Below are 15,292 nucleotides of genomic sequence, written 5' to 3'. Positions count from 1 at the left end.
GTGCATGCACCCCCCCCCCCCCCCAAAGGCTAATGAGTCTTGTCTCTTTCCAGGTCTGTATCAAGTGGGAGACTCTGGCTTTCACTTGAGAAATTTCCAGTGCAAGTTCATGGGTGCTTCCCTGCAGGCCTTTTAAAGATTGGACTGCATTCTCCCACAATCACCAGCAGGTGGCACCTCCCCTCCAGTGGGTGCTGTGCTCCTATTTCAGGGCTGTTTAGCAGCAAAGCATGTTCCATCCTTTGCAGCCTCAGATGCCAACTATTTGCAGTGCATACCAATCTTCTGGGCAGTGTCAGAATCACGAAAGAAGCAGGGAACTGAAAAGTAATGGTTTCCTTGTACCAGGGCAAGATAACACTTTAAAAATAAAACTCTCAAGGACTTTCCCTGTGGAAGGGTCACTTAATGATGCATCGAAGGACATCTGTGTGGGTCCTCTGGTCCCCTTCCAGGTACTTTCATCCTGGAAGTCAGTACCTCTATTGTCTAGTATCCAGCCAACTGTCAGATGTTACTTACCTTGAAGTAAGTAAATAAGGCATCAAGGTCAGAAGGGGAGACCACCTCCTGAACCAAAGCCACTTCACACGTTTTTATTAGATTAGGTTCCCACAGCTGGGATTATCTCTGTGCTAGAAGCTGTTTGCATTGGGCGGCTCTATTGCATTATTTAGAGGCCCTGAAATCTACACCACCTTCCTTTCTATATGCCTCTGGTCTCCTAGTCTTTAGATGAATCATCGTTACAACAACAAAGTAACATAAAATGGGAGGACAGTAGCTATGCTTTTCTTTCTATATTTCCAGAGAAGGAATCTGTGCAACTCCCTGTGATGAAGGACTATAGAAATTCCGAGTGACTCTTGAATTTATTGGACCCAGAGAGTGGGGTGATGTGCTGCTTCCTTAGAACCCGTAAGTGCAGAGTTGAAAGTAACCGTCGCTCTTTGTTGTGCCCCAGGCCTCACGAATCCCTCCAACAGCATCCCTCAAAGACTTCATTCCGGTCTGTCCTCAGTCTTCAGGGTGGTGGAAGACCTCACTGTTCTTTTTATTTCTCTTTTTAAAAAATATATCTTTATTGATTTCAGAGAGAGGAAGGGAGAGAGAGAGAGAGAAACATCAAGATGAGTCATTGATCGGCTGCCTCCTGCATGCCCCCTACTGGGGATGGAGCCCAAATCCCAGCATGTGCCCTGATTGGGAATCAATCCGAGATCTGGATCCTAGGTCGATGCTCAACCGCTGAGCCACCCTGGCTGGGCTTATTTCTCTTTTTAAAACAAACTCTTGAAAGGCCAAGTTTACATTTAACAAATGCACACATTGTAAGTCAGCAGTTGGTGGCAACTTACCAATCAAGATACAGAGCATTTACCCATTCGGGAAAGATCCTGTGCCCCTCTGGAAACCAGTCAGTCTCCCCTAACTTCCCACCCTTTGCACCCCCACCCCAGGAAACCACTGATCTGATTTCTGTCATTATAGGTTAGTCTTGCTAGTTTAGATGCTTCACATAATTGAATTATATACGATGCGCTTGTTTTTGGCCTGGCTTCTGTCACACAGTATGTTTGAGATTCCTGTATTTTCTGGTAAAGAAGAGATGAAACTGACTTTTAGGCCACATTGGAAACTTACATAACCAGGAATAAAACTTGACTTGACTTGATTCATGCCTCTTCTGCTCATGCTGAGGCTGCTGAGGGCCAGGACATTTTTTTTCTTTGATGGGAGTGTGGTCTGGGAAGGGACTCACTGTCCAGAGTTGCCCAGGACTCAGGGAGTTCCTCAGATACAGGGTTTCACCACTTGGTGGTGGTAAAAGCGGACAAGTCTCAGGCAAATTGCGACAATTTTGTCACCCTAGCCCCCTCTAGTAGGTACCATAAAGAACATTAGAGCACGAGAGTGTGAGCTTCTAAACAGTAGAGGGCCAGCGAGAAAAATGGGCACTTACGTTTCTTCCCCCTTGAGGCTCTCAGCAGCAGGGGACCCACCTCTGGGGGAATCCTCTGGAAGCCAGCTCCAGCTGGGCTTGCAGGCCTCACCTGATTTCAACTGAGTGTTTTTTAAATGTTTTGTATAGTTTGGTTTCCTATTTTATTAAGGACATATTATGTTTTACTACCTTTCTGCTTTGTGGACTATTTTAAGAGCTCTGACACTGCCAACATTTAATACTTTGCAATGTAATCAAGATTGTAAAGTACATATTTGAAAGCACTAAGATGAACAAATGAAATTAATAATTATTATTATTTCAAGGTGTTTGGTTTGATGGGCTCCAGCTTGATTATTTCGATGTGTTGAATTCTAAAAATCCAACCAGTTTTTTCAACTGAATTACAAGGCATTGTTCTAACACGGCTTCTCTGAGGATGTAGCTGATCTCTCATATTTATCTGAACTAATTTGTTACCTGGATGTTTGCAGAACACACTTGCCCGTTGATGTTCATGTAATCTATAACCTGCCAGGTTCCTTTTGGGGCATATGAAATCCCCGTAAGTTAACTGTGCCATATGATTTTCCACATAAATTCTGAACTATGACATTTATAAGCATGCAGAACTCCATGGGTAACATGTCCTGAGTGGCACTGGGGATGATATGGCAGTTTTTGGGGAAATCTGTTCAGAATGAGCCTTTACATATTACACAAAGTTTGTGAGACTTTAATACTTCTCTTCAGAGAAATGTTTCTTTATTCTTTTAATTTTTTTGATTTTAAAAAATTATATAAATAATGCATGAATATATCACCACGGCAAAATTTAAACAATAAAGAAGTCTAGCAAGCAATAAAATGAAATCATCTTTTCTTTCTCAGGCCCTGTCCCAGTCAGATTAATGGCTATTTTTCCAGAATTTTTATATATAATTGAATCAAGCCTAGAGTTTTATCTTTTTTCTTTTTTTCCTTAAACTGAGCCATACCATAGATATAAATTGTGGTTTATTTTTTCAGTTAAACATATGATTTAAAGATTTTTTTCAGATTAGACTGTATGAATTTACTTCATTATTTTTAAAGCTACATTGATTCAGCAGTTTGGAGGTACTTACATTTATTTAACCATTCCCCTGTCAATGATTTTTTGGGTGGTTGCTGTTTTTTTGTTGTTGTTATGAACATACTTGTATGTCTCTGCTCTCATGAGCTATTACTTCTCTAGATATCGGAGAATGGTGTTGCTGTGTCAATGGACAAATTAAATTACAATTTTGGTACATACTGCCAAATTGGCCTAAAAAAGACTGTACTGACTTCCCCTCAAAGTTTGAATTCTTATTAACATGTGAAAATTTTGAAATAATAAAAACGGATGATTAAATTTTGCAACTTAGCAAATTCGTCATTTTTTCTCCTTTTCGTAAATCTTTTTCTTTTGCTTACTTATACATTAGATTTGTATAAAACTTCTCGGAAAAATTTAAGACACTTGGCTTATTGATTTATTTGCTAGTTATAATTTCATGGACTTCACATGAGCTCAGAATGAGCATGCATTTTAATTTTGCTTTTCCATGACTGACTGCTAAGATGTTTCCATATAATAAACACTAATGAAAATGTGGTCACCATGGCATAGTCAAGAAATCATCCACACCTAAAAATCTTCCATACCAAAGCTCAGGTTAAGATCCAATTCTTTAGCATTCTCTTAATATCCCACTTTTTATTTTTGTAACTCACTAATTCTTTCTCAAATCGACTGTGTCAAAAATTTTTTTGCAAAGAATTAACAGGATTAATAAATGCCACAGTGTTGCTAAGATTTCATTATTTTTTATGAGGTGGTAGTATTACTAGTCTACCATGAAATGTTATCATAAGTAATTAAAATAAAACTACTCCACTTGCTGGAGTAAATGAGGCAGGAAAAATTCCTAAGATGAGGTAGGGATTTTCTTATAATGCATTTCACCAGTTTCTCCCTGACTTATATATCCCGTTATGTTTACAGAAACCTATTAACCTCATTGGGTGGAGATGCGAGTCATGAAATCAGACAGCCTGGGATGTGAACTGAAATTCCTGTTTGCTTTTGATGGGACTGATACAGATGACACTTGAATATGGGGCTTTCAATACTTTGTCTCAGTTTCAAGACTTTTTTAGAATGAAGGTGATTTCACATTTCAGCTCTGTCCCCTCGACAGATACTTGGTGTTAGCACCCAATTTCTGCCTTTACCTCTTGCTTTCTACCTCTTATTGCCAAAATAAACTAAGGCCCAACTTCTGCAAAATAAAATCTAAAAATGCATTTATTGATTCTCCAAGTATCTTTGAGGACCTACTACTATATTCCAGGCTCTGTGTTAGGTTCTCTGCAGGCAAAGATGAACACATCTTGGTCCTGGAAGGGCTTCCTGCCTGGTGGGGGGGTCAGACAGTCCACACATAATTGCAAGTGAGTATGATAAATGCCGTGGCCAGGTCAATACAAGACCACACAGGATAACTGAACAGGGAACAACCAAAATGAGGAGTTGGGCAACTTGGACAGCTCTTCCTGCAAAAGCATTCACCCCCTAAAGATCCACTGTTGATAGCACGTTAGCCTGTTTTAGAAAAGAAACAGGAAAGGTCTCGTCTACAGCACTGCTGCTCAGTGCAGCAACACGCAGACTTCCCAAAGAGCCACAGACGAATGCCATCATCACTTGCGTGCAGTCGACTAAGGTATGAAAAACCTGACCCAAGTGGCTTAGCAATCCAGTCATTTATTTATTGAGTCAGCCAGAAGCCTGGGGCAGGCAGACCTGTTTTGTTCAGCAGTTCAACAGGTCACTGAGGACATCCTTCTACTCTGCCAGTTCTCCACATGGTCCTCTGGGGACTGTGGCCACTGCGAGCTCTGTGACCTCCCCTAGCTAAGCACATCCAACAACCCCCAAACTTTGTGCGGTGACATCCCTGTGTGAGCACCATCATTTTCTCACTCTGTGCTCTTGCCCTGTGCACCTGCTCGCTTGCTGGCCAGCTGCTCACCTGGGCCGCAGCTCTGAGGGGCACCTGTGCTCACCTGAGCTGCAGCCTTGGAGGGCAGGGATAAACCTCATGGGCCTCCCTTGTCAAGATTGGAGTGTCTGAGGGAATTTTCACTTCGCATTTTGGAGTTCATTCTGTTCTTTCTTTGACTCATAGTCTGTATTGGATGAAGTATTTTGGGACAAATGTCACCTGTCTTTGAGTCTGATATCACTATAAATTCTTTTTTTAAGACATCAGTAGGGACTGTACTGAAGAGTTGCAGTAAGTATATTCTTATTCGAATCTTGCACACTCACTGACACACTGACCCCCCCCCCCCAATGTTAGCATTGCTTTTCTTTGGGAATGGGGATGATGTTTCTTCTCCTCTGCGCTCTCCTCCCTCTTTTATTTATTTATTTTTTTAGTGCAATAGAATTTTTGTATCGAGCATGTCTTATACTAGAAATTTGATGAAAAGATTTAAATGAAATAAAAATTCTAGGAAATTGTTTATATCCTTTGCTTTATGTGTTTACTGTCTCACCTTTTTGACTGCCAGAGGAGAGGTGGGCCTTGTATTTTTTATAATGTCACACCTGGGCCTATAAAATACAGTTCGTACATTGTATCACTGAGGATTCTTAATGTGGACCTAAAATCCTTGACCAGATTTGTTGCTGTGTTGTTGTTTCTGTGCTGAGACAGATGAACATTAGAAAGTCAAGCTGGGAGTCTCCTAGACGTGGTTAACTGTGGAGGGCAGTGCTTTATTCTTTACTGTTTCTCTCCCTGGTAGAGAGACCCTAAGATGATTAAATGGAGCGGGACACGGGAGGTTTTGAGAATAAGCGTTTATTTTTCCAGGGCATAGCTTCCAACTAAGGTCAAACGTGGCCCGGAGGCTAAATGGAATATAATTAATGATTCAGCAGTTGCATATCTACCTGGTGGATAGACTCGCTGGGAAGAAGCACTCATTTGGAGTCTTGATCCTTCAGAGGATTTTACTAGCTTGGGGACTGAATGCTGCAGTCAGGAGTAACTTCTGTAAAATGTCCCCGCAGCCAAGTGTCTAAGACAGATAGACGTGGATAGCGTGAACCGCAGTCCTAGTTGCTGACGACGTCAGCCCTATGAACTGCCTTAGGATGAGTGCTGCTTGTTGACCCACTCTTCAGAGTTTAGGTTTGTCCCATGCAGCGGAGAAATTGGGAGAATATTGAAGTGGCTGCACACACTCAGTGGAGTAATACCCCGTGATCATTAGAAAGAACAGGGCGGCTCTGGGGGCGCCGATATAGACACTCTCTCCATAGACGGCACCAGATTCATTGTCATTTATGTGAGAAAGATTTACTGAGTTCTGAAAAGCATTTTTCTTTTCCAAATGTTAACATCTCCGAATCGGCGTGCACTTGGCAGCTGGTAGCCTCCCTGCCCTCGCTGCCAGCCGGGCAGCAACGGCGATGGAGCTGCCAGTGCCTGCAGGCCCGGGCTGGGCCGTCCTTCCCGCGGGCACAGTGGGACAGCCACAGCCCTGTGATGTTGCCATCAGCAGACCAGTTAAGCACCATCTGAGGAAAGAATATGAGGCCAGTTGATGTCTGAGAACTCGCCCTGATGCTTGGTAATGCCCAGAAAGCACAGGCGCCAAAGCTTGAAGGTGCATGTGGGTGGCCTGGCCGGGAATCTCCAGGCGAGAGTGGAGCCCTCTTTTAAGCGGTGCTGTGTTGCTCACAGTCTTAAGGGCACAGAGTGGAATAGTGATTAAAAAACGCTGGCATCAAAGGTTCAAAAGTGATTCAGAAGAGTTGGACTCTGAAGGTGAAGACGTTTTAGATATGCCCTTTAACAATTTAACGTATATTTTTTCTAAGCATCCACAAGAGTGATAAATGATAAAAATCTATAAGCAGACCTAAAAGAGTTCTTTCAATACGTATAAATAAAAATTCTAAGTATAAAAAAAGCATATCATAGTTTAGTTGGAAATACTTTTTTTAGTGACATAAAAATAATGGTGCATATTATAGTTTATTTTTCCTAGATTTAATTAAATGTGATTTCCTTCCTTCCTTCCTTCCTTCCTTCCTTCCTTCCTTCCTTCCTTCCTTCCTTCCTTCCTTCCTTCCTTCCTTCCTTCCTTCCTCCCTCCCTCCCTCCCTCCCTCCCTCCCTCCCTCCCTCCCTCTCTCCCTCCCTCCTTCCTTTCTTCCTTCCTTACATCTGCATTTAAAAATATATATATATATATCACCCGGCCAGGTGTGGCTCAGCGGTTGAGCATCGACCTAGGATCCAGGCGATCGGGGTTCGACTCCTGGTCAGGGCACATGCCTGGGTTGTGGGGTTGATCAATGACTCTCTCATCACTGATGTTTCTCTCTCTCTCTCTCTCTCTCTCCCTCTCCTTTCCTCTCTCTGAAATCAATAAAGATATATTTAAATAAATAAATATATATATATATATTTAGTGATTACTGAGAGAGGAAGGGAGAGGGGGAGAGAGAGAGAGAGAAACATCAATGATGAGAGTCATTGATCAACTGCCTCTTGCACACCCCTTCCCCCCAACTGGGGATTGAGCCCGAAACCCGGCCATGTGCCCCAGTCAGGAATCGAACCTCCATCTCCTGGATCCTAGGCCAGTGCTCAACCGCTGAGCCACGCCCAACTGGGCTCTTCCATCCACTTTTAAAAAATTGCAGAACATATAAGAAACTGCTAACAGAGGGGAGGGACCTGGGTTTCTGGGTGCATGGTGACACTTTCCCTATATAATTTTTGCTCACTTTATTTTTATCAAAGCTATTCATACTGCAAGTTTAAATTGAAAATAGTTATCTCCAGAAGTTACCACTAGCAGGACTTCTATCTGACCTTTTTGGTTGTTAGCACCACATCTCTAAGTAACATGGTGATATTCCTATTTCACGATTTTTCAGTGTTAGGTGTCATCTGTTGACTCAGTCTTGGGCGATGAGCATTTACTCTCTTACTCTGTCCTGTTCAACACACACTCACCCTTCAGGTATCCTCACCTTTCACTTATCTGACCACACTTGATATATCACTATATATTCTACATTATTATGACTATGCAAATGGTATTCATAGATGAACCAGACAATGCACTGATTACTTTTCTTATTTTCCCTGAGTTAATAACTTGGATCATATTTATTTTCTTTAATTGCTTGGGTTGTTTTTTTTTATATACTTATCAGAAATTCAGCCCCAACCTCTTGGACCTGTCAGGAATAACAATTTCTTTCCTTCTCCTGCCAGGGCTAATTGTGTTACTCTGCTTTGAATTTCAGCTAATGGTTTAATATTTATATTCATAATCATAAGATCTCTGGGGCTTATTTTGTTCATCTTTAAAGCCCCAGAGTTCCCAGCTTCATACTTTGCAAGTAGGAGCACTCAGTAAAAGCTTGCTTTTTAGTGGTGGCTGTGCTCTCGGTGTTGGTGGCGGTGTCTCCTGTTTCCAGGTAAGTTGACTGCAATAGAATCAGAATGTGAGAAGTAGAAAGACCCGGAGATGGCTTTTCATGACAATTAATTCTTCACATGCCTTGAGAGAGACCACAAACCCTACCCCAGGGTTATGGAGCTTTGCCTTGAATGTTTTATGTCGGAGTTCTGCAGTAGCTTCTAGGACCCTGAAGTGGCTTTGCTGACAAGCCCTGGTGACATCAGCTCCCATCTCTCTGGGGGAGGGGAGTGCCTTAGGCTGCATTGCAAACTGTCACTCCTGCTCTGGTTTCTTCTCGGTCTGGTCTTCACAACACTGAATTATCACTTTTTCTAATTATTACTGTGGAAGCAATTGAATTTCCCTTTGTGTTTAGATTTAGCCACTGTCAGAGCAGTTTAATACGCTGTTAAGCTCATAGCAGGGAGGTAGCAATTGTAATAGTTATCTTGAACCCTGGAAGTTGTTTGAGCTTTATGAAACAAATGATTTAATCCACGACAGGAAATTAAACTCAGTGAGGTCACTATGAGTTTAGCTGCGGCTGGGGTGATTAACACTAGATGTGATTTACGAACTATTGCTATCCCGGACAATTGTGTTTTGCCCATTGTTTCATAAGCCTTAACGTCTTTTGGCCTTAGGGGTTTTCATTTCCATAGGGTAAAAGGCTGTGTAGTAAAATCTTTCAGCGACAAGGAAGTCTTTATCTCTTTTTACATGAAACGTCAAGAAACACAGTGGAGAGGATTTGTAATTTGTGATAAAACTTAGAATGAGGTCAAATGCAGTTGTACTGACGACCTGCACCTCTGCCTCATCCTTCTCTGTAGCTACCTGGGTCATCGGTATTCTGTGTATTTTAATTAGCAGCCCAGAGAGGGAATTTATAACGTAGTACCTGGGTGAGGAATGTGCTGTTGGTCTTGAGTCATTTGATGGGTCCTTTCTTAAATGGAGTTTCATTTTCCGATTTTGTATTTTCCTTTCTTAAGTGGGAGGCATGTGGGGGTTTTTTTTGTGTTTTTTTTTTGCTTCTGCATTCTCACCAGATGGACTAAAAGAGAAATACACAGAAAGGGGGAAGAATTTGTGAAGAAACAGTATTTTTAGTAAAGTCAAGGAGCAAGAGAACGAGAAAACTTTCAACACGATTTGCAATAATAATTTGCAATCAGGTGCAAGTCCCAAGCTTTTGAAATGGGCTTCTGTATTAATCCGTCTCACAGGAAAACACATTATTCTAGGTATTTCAAACACTGGGAATTTATTATGGGAATTGATTACAAAAGGGTTGAAGGGCTAGTTGGAGCAAAAGGGGGAGGTGGAAGGTTATACAAAATGAATGAAAGGAAGCACCTCAGGGGGAAATCACTTTACCCAAAATGCGGGATGGCTGGTCTCCAGGCTCCGCTAATGGAGGTGAGCAGGACCCCACGAGTCAGCACTCTCAGGCCACTGCCACCCCCGCCAAACCTGTCACCACTGTCCACAGGACCCGGGTCTCCACTACAGCTGATGTGCCCGCAATCCCCAGTGTTGTGGCTCTGTCGCTACATGAGAGGCTTTAGGGGGATGCTCCTTCTCCCCCTTCCACCTTCTAGTCTCCTGACAGTGCTCTCATTGGTGGGTCCTAATTGGGAGCCAGTTGGCAAGGGCTCCTGAGAAATGATGTTTACAGGGTCCCAGCCTTGTACAATACAGTACAGAGTATATCAACAAAAACATCTGAATTTGGGCCCTTGGTTTAAGGAATCACAGAAGGTATATCAGGCCCCTGTTTAGTGTAGAGCATGGGTTCTAGGTACAAAGTGACCATACTTGGGGATGATGGGTGACAACTTAAATTTGAGCAATGGAATTCTTAGACTTGGCCAAGAGGGGTCTGTCTACTTTGGCCTTCCTCCAGCTGTGCACAGTCTATGGGCCGTGGTCACATGCCTTCCACCTTAAACACCACACCCCAGGGTCCCCTATCCCAAGGCCAAATTGGAGCCCACTCCAGAGCCTGCACTGGCTGCTTCCCTGGTTTACCCTCCCAAGGGCAAAAGGGCTTGAAGGTTGTCCGTGGGTGACTGCAAAGGTGTGAACTATCAGTGAGAAATATTGCACTGGAGACTTGTTAAAAATGGCAAGGTGGCTTTTATTTGAGCTACCGTAATAGAGAGAGGCTTCGGTATAGAACTGAGCTCAACTTCTACCCTCATCCCCAAGAGGAAGAGAAAATGGGTGCTCCTCCTGGGGCGGTCCTAAGTGGTTGCAAGGGGAGGCTGGAGGGACTGAGGGTGAGTCAGCAAGTGAAGAACCCTCTCCCTTCCCCTCTTTTTACCCCATTCCAAGCCCCAGAGGAAATTATGAACAGTGGCAGGAAAGGATATTAGTTTTGAATATATGTTATACCTATCTGGTGTGAACCATGCCTTTGCACATTTAAATAAAATCGTGATGTATATATGTTAAGGTAGAAAGACAAAACATTTAACAGCTTGTTAAACTGATTTACAGCTTTTAAATGTTTAGGCATATGGTAGGTGGGACTCTCTGTGCTCTTGCCTCAGGCCCTGCACTGTTAGGAAGGGGACTGCAAGGTTATTGACCGGCCTACAGCACAGGCTCGGTAAGGGGGCCTGAGAAATGTCCAGGCCCAGGGGCAGCATGGACAGATGCCTAATTGCACATGTATAATTGATAGAGGGCTATACCATGTATAATTGAGAGAGGGCTTTCTGACACAGAATTGATTAAGGGGCAGGTAAAAGGACTCATGAAGAGGGGTGATTGGAAAGAGGGAAGGACATCGGTCTAGAAGTTAGCATGGGAGTGTTTGAGTCGAGCAGCCTGCCAAAGTCTCTCTGAATGGGTTAGATCCAGGCCAGATCCTCAGGGGCGCATGTGTGGCACTAACCTCTGGTGCTCCTGGTTAGAGTTTAGCCTGAGGTAACAGGAGCCCTTCCCAGTTACCAACACCATTCTTTCACTTTTTTTTTTTTTTTAAATCCTCACCTGAGGATATTTTTTCCATTGCTTTTCAGAGAGAGTGGAAGGAAGAGAGGGAGAGAAAGAGAGAGAGAAAGAAAGAAACGATGATGTGAGAGAGACACACCGATTGGTTGCCTCCTGCATGTGCCCTGACCCGGCTGGGGATTGAGCCTGCAATGGAGGTCCATGCCCTTGGCCGAAACCAAACCCGGGACCCTTCAGTCCAAGGGTGGATGCTCTAACCATTGAGCCAAACTGGCTAGGGCCATTCTTTCACATTTTCAGTTAACCCTCTGACCTTAGAGAAAATAAATGACCTGATGGGGTTATGAGGGAAAGTCAAGAAAATTAATCTGAAATGGCTTTAAAAGGAGCAATGAACTAACTGTGCAAATACTATATAATAATATATGAGGCAGCTCCTGGGCTTAAACGTTTTTCCTCAAAAGTTTTAGTTCCCTCTGTTGGGAGTATTTTTTGTGGTACCACATTTTATGGGACACTAAGGCATGCTGTTTTCCTAAGTGGACTGGGTTTAAGCTGGGTGATATTTTTGTGGGTGTACTTGGGAGAGCCAGGGTAGGGTATTCAACAGCATTAATGCTGCAGCAGGGCCAGTGACCTCTCTGGTCATTAGCTGTTAGCCAATCTGGAAATTCTGTGCCCCACCAGGGGTTTTTAGCTCCAGATAAATGACTCAAACTTTGTTAGTCCAGTGGGCTAATAACACGTGTTGCTCTCTGTTTTCACCAGGTTGTCTGGGAATCACAAAAGAAGAGCAGATAGCCCTGTGAAAAAAAGGATCAGAGAAACACGTGTCATAAAGTATTGCCGCCCTTCCGCTTACCTGCTGTTTCAGATTCAGTCTCTGTAGTCAGCAATCTGGCATCATTTGCCGGCATTAATTTTATTCCATTTGTACTCCAAGTTGCAGTTTCCTTTGCGATGCACTTTAGTGCTTAATATCTATTTGTCAGCTGTTATTTAAAGGAACAAACAAATTTGTCAGGATTCAGTAAACACAAAGTAACTCAGAGAAAAGAGAGTTTGAATCTGAATTTGTTAAATGTAAGCTCTAATGAAGAGGGCTAGTTAAACCAATCACACACGTTAGGTAGCTTTTAAAAATTTTTAATTTATTTACCGTGTTAGTTGGTTTTCATTTATTTAAAGACCCGAGTTCCAACTCTTATTATAGTGGGCATTTCTGGCATCAGAGAGAGTTAAATAACTCACTTGTTTCCTGAGCCGCATCCAATACCTTTTAGGAATTTCTCAATATCGACACTCATATTCTAGGCCATGATATCCTCAGTGAAGTGTTGTAGGTCTGTTAGGGATCTCATCTCAGTATTCTTGAGTGTTTACCGTCCGAAACTCTAGGTTTAGGGGAGCAACTCACTGGGAGAAATGACTTAAAAAAAATCTCCCCCGGAGAATTTTAGTTTGTAATAATATAGAAAACCTATTTTACTGTGCATATATGTGTGTGTTTGTGTGTTGTGTATCTTAGAGAAGTAACCAGGGAAGCAAATAATGGGAAATGTTTCTGCAAAGTTTTAACTTTAACTTTAGCTTTAACTTTAACTTTAGCTTTAACTTTTCCTCTCTATTGAAGAAGCATTCCCTGACTATTAAAGATATAAAGCCACTCCTACAAATTTAATAAAATTCAGATGGACGGATGAGAGCCTCACGCTTCATTTTTAAGAAGCCGGGTTATTTTTTAGTACATGAATATAAATCAAAGTTTCTTGCTTAGATTCTGCAGGCTTTTTTGCTACTGCAGATTACATACGGGAGGGACTCAGTGCTCTTCTCCCCATCCTCCCAACATCAGGGTTTCAGTAGCAGCTTGGCTAAAGGTATAATGAGCTTGTAAGCCCTCCTCTCCTAGTTATAATGAATGAAAGGCTCATTCTAACTGGTGCCTGTTTCAAGTTTGGTTCCTATTAACCACCCAGCCCGAGTGGATCTAAATAGTGGCCATGGAAAGGTCTAGACACAGCCATTTGTAGTTTCTCCCGTACTTTACCGATGTAGACAAGCAGAGATGAAACTCAGGCCCTCTCCATGATCTGAAGCGCTGGAGGCAGGCTTTGTGTCTTTCTGTTTCTGTGCTCTGCATTTCGGATCTTTCCTGTGGCACACCCAGGGTGAGCCAGGTGAAGAATCAGCCACGTGCCACATAACTATTAGCAACAGACAGCCGCTTATGTCTGAGTCACTCACTCAAGACATCAGTATCTGATCCCCTAGTTAATTCCAGGCCACTTTTGTTTTACTCAGATCCCCTCCAGCCTCTAATCTTATAGTTAGGTCCTTACCCCTGACTTGCGTGGATTGGACGGTAGTTCTTCCTCCCCTGGGCGGATGGTCTTGATTCCGTGTTGTGTCATCGGTGGAAACTCTGTGTTCTAACTCAGGTTTTATGGGTTCTAGTTCCTGTCATTGGCCATGTGACCAGCCTAGAACCTGTTTGAGCAGCAGCCACTTCAATGCAATAAATTGCCTAAAATTCTCTTCTCTTCCATGTCCTTGTGTTTCTCTCTTACCCTTTGCTGACCATCCACCTCTGTGTGCCATTAAATCTCAGGTGTGTGGATGAATATTCTTGTTGATGCTAATGGTCAAATACAGCAAATGCCAAGCAAACCAATATATAACTATTTTTAGCTGTTAGTCTTTCATTTATGATCATTGAGAATAAAAGCCAGTTATGAAGACAGTAGTACTTCCTTCAGCAGTTTCTATGTGCTCAGTATAAGTCTTCCAACATAATCTTATTTGATCTTCACTTGTTTAAAAGCTTTTTTTGATTAATTGATTTCTCATTGATGTACTGTTGGCATCAAAGAGTATATATTTCTTCGACAGTGTGCATTGGTATTAAATAGTTAATTTTTATGAATTCTCCTGTATAATATGTTCTGTTGCACTAGAAGCATTTATTTGGTGCTTTTCTTCCCAGTGGGTGCTGGAAGATGGGTTCACCCCCCTTTCCTTACATTTAAAAAATGCAAATCAAGGGCCGCAAAATCATCAATGCCAGGGACACTTTAGAAATTATGTATCATATATTGGGATAGTATCTTAATTCTTTTTTCTCAGTTATAGGAGTAAATTCTTCCTGATTGGGTCTCCACCCATGCAGTCAGGAAACAATTGCTTTCTACATCCATCACTTCTGTCTGCACGTGATCCTGTTTCAGAGGCTCCCCAATTAATCCCGTGGAAGCTAGAATCACTCATAATTATAATCCTGTTATGCCTTCTTTATTTTTTGATGTGCTTGTTAATTCATGTCCATCCTGCAGTGGTCTGTAACATAGTGCTGTTATCAGCTCTTTCGTCTTTAAAAGCCTCTTGTCTACCATTTTGACTAAGATTGATTAACTGCACTTTGTTGAAATCGATCATTTGGATTAAAAAATCTATCCTGTATATTTGTTCTGGCTACTTTTGCACGATTCCACCTTTTTTCAGTTAATCAATCTGCCATGCTGATTGCTTTTCCCCTTTTGGCTTCCTTTCTCTGACTCTTTCGTTTTTAAGAACTGTCTATCTCTTTATTTCTTATGTCCTCTCTTAGGCAGTGGAATGAATTCTCCTTTAGATCTCGGCTAGACACTACTCCCATTTCCCTTTTCATTACACGAGAAAGAGGGTCCTCTCCTTAGTGATTTTCTCCTGGAGCAGTTTCCGGGGTGAAAGCTTTGTGACCCAGGCCAGGCACTTTGCAGACACTGTAACATGCTTTTTATTTACAGCCTCAGACTCCTCTGTATTCTTCTTCTTCTTCTTCTTTTTTTAAATCCTCACTTGATATTTTTTCCATTGCTTTTCA

At 42.3% G+C, this 15,292-nt stretch overlaps 1 protein-coding gene across 6 annotated transcripts in view; it reads left to right on the top strand.

Moving 5' to 3' along the window:
* The window catches only part of FUT10 (fucosyltransferase 10), a 68,947-nt gene that overhangs the window by 38,719 nt on the left and 14,936 nt on the right, over window positions 1-15,292 (top strand). The window lies entirely within an intron of this gene.

Source organism: Miniopterus schreibersii, assembly GCF_964146895.1.
Source record: "Miniopterus schreibersii genome assembly, chromosome: 2".
NCBI classification, from domain to species: Eukaryota; Metazoa; Chordata; class Mammalia; order Chiroptera; family Miniopteridae; genus Miniopterus; species Miniopterus schreibersii.
Note: the sequence above shows the minus strand (reverse complement) of the source record. Positions and strands in the feature narration are given on the sequence as shown.